The sequence below is a fragment of the Cebus imitator genome, unplaced genomic scaffold (assembly GCF_001604975.1).
Source record: "Cebus imitator isolate Cc_AM_T3 unplaced genomic scaffold, Cebus_imitator-1.0 Scaffold20, whole genome shotgun sequence".
NCBI classification, from domain to species: domain Eukaryota; kingdom Metazoa; phylum Chordata; class Mammalia; order Primates; family Cebidae; genus Cebus; species Cebus imitator.
The window spans coordinates 8,830,590-8,832,784 of record NW_016107335.1 but is presented as its reverse complement, the minus strand read 5'-3'; positions in this window follow the sequence as shown (position 1 = coordinate 8,832,784).

Below are 2,195 nucleotides of genomic sequence, written 5' to 3'. Positions count from 1 at the left end.
TATTGGCATATAGTTGTTCATAGTAGCCTTTATGCTCCTTTGGATTTCTGCACTATCAACTGCAATGTCTCCTTTTTCATCTTTGAGTTTATTTATTGGATCTTCTCTATTATTTTTCTTAGTCTGGCTAAAGGTTTGTCAATTTTATTTGTTTGCTTTTTTTTAAACCAACTTTTTGTTTCATTAATCTTTTGTATTATTTTTCATTTCAATTTCATTTCTTTCTGCTCTAGTCTCTATTATTTCTTTCCTTTGACTAATTTTGGTTTTGGTTTGCCCTTGTCTTTCTAATTGCTTAAGGTGCATCATCAGGTTGTTTATTTGAAGTTTTTCTGCTTTTTTGATGTAAACACTTATTGCTATAAACTTTCCTTTTAGTACTATTTTCACTATATCCCTCAAGTTTTTGGTATGTTGTGTTTCCATTATCATTTGTTTCAAGTAATTTTTAAATTATTTCTTAATTTCTTCATTGACCCACTGGTCATTCAGGAAGATGTTGTTTAATTTTCATGTGTTTGTATAGTTTCTAAAATCCTCTTTTTGTTGATTTCTACCTTTATTCCATTGTGGTCAAAGAAGATACTTAGTATAATTTTAAAATGTTTGAAATTTTAAGACGTTTTTTGGCTTAACATACGGTTTATCCTTGAAAATGATCCATGTGCTGAGGAGAACGTGTATTCTACAGCGATTGAATGAAATGTTCTGTAAATACCTATTAGGTTCATTTGGTCTATAGTGCAGATTAAGTCTGAAGTTTCTTTCTTGTTTTTTTTTTTTAAAGATGGGGTTCCACCGTGATGGCCAGGCTAGTCTTGAACTCGTGATCTCAGGTGATCCACCCACCTCTGCCTCCCAAAGTGCTAGGATTACAGGCGTGAGCCACCACACCTGGCCTGAAGTTTCTTTATTAATTTTCGGTCTGGAAGATCTGTCCAATGCTGAAAGTAGGATGTTGAAGTCTCCAGTTATTATTGTATTGAGATCTCTCTCTTTAGCTCTAACAATATTTAATATTTGCTTTATATATCTGGGTGCTCCAGTGTTGGGTGCACATATGCTTCAGATTTTGCTTCACGCATTTTGGTGCTGTTAGTAGATACATATGTATTTAAATGCTTTATTTATTCCAGATAGATTGATCATTTTATTTTTATAAAATGTCACTCTTTATCTCTAGTAATATGTTTGGTTAAAAGTATTTTGGGCTAAGTGTGGTGGTTCATGCCTGTAATCCTAGCACTGCTGGAGGCTAAGGCAGGCTGATCATTTGAGCCTGGAAGTTGAAGACCAGCCTCGACAACATGACAAAACTCCATCTCTACAAAAAATACAAAAATTGGCTAGGGTGATTGCACACCTGTAGTTCCAGCTACTTGAGAAGCTGAAGTGGGAGGACCACTTGAGCCTGAGAAGTTGAGGCTGTGGCAAGCTGTGATCACACCAGTGTACTCCACAGTCTGGGTGACAGAGTGAGACCCTGTCTCAAAATAATAACAATAATAAAATCTCTTTTGTTGTATATTAGTATAGCTACTCCAGCTTTCTTGTGATTACCTTATATGTGATATGTTTTCCATCATTTTACTTTCAATCTATTTGTATCTTTCAATCTAAAGAGTGACTCTGTAGACAGCATATAGTTACATATTATTTATTTTATCCAGTGTGACAATCTCTTCCTTTTGATTGGATTGTTTAGTGCATTCACATTTAATGCTATTATTGATGTAGCTGGGTTTAGGTCAGCCATCTTTGTATTTTCTTTGTGTCTCACATCTTTTTGTTCTCTATTCATTCTTCAATGCTTTCTTTTGCATGAAGTGAAAACTTTCTATTGTAGCATTTTACTTTTCTTACCCATTTTTGTATTCTTAAGGGTTTTTTTGTGGTTGCTGTAAAGGTTACCATGCACATCTTCACTCATCAGAATCAGCTTCAGATTTATACTAGCTTAATTCCAGTGAGACATAGGAACATTAATTATAAATAGCTCTATTCCATTTTCCCCTTTTTGCGGTATTATTGCTAAATGCAATAAATCTACTAATGTTACAAACTTGACAATACATTGTTATAATTATTAATTTGCCACCTATATGCCTTTCTTTAGTCCAATACAGCTCTGCTATTATGGCAAATATGCTATATTTCTATGTAAGATTGGCCCAACAATACATTATATACATATT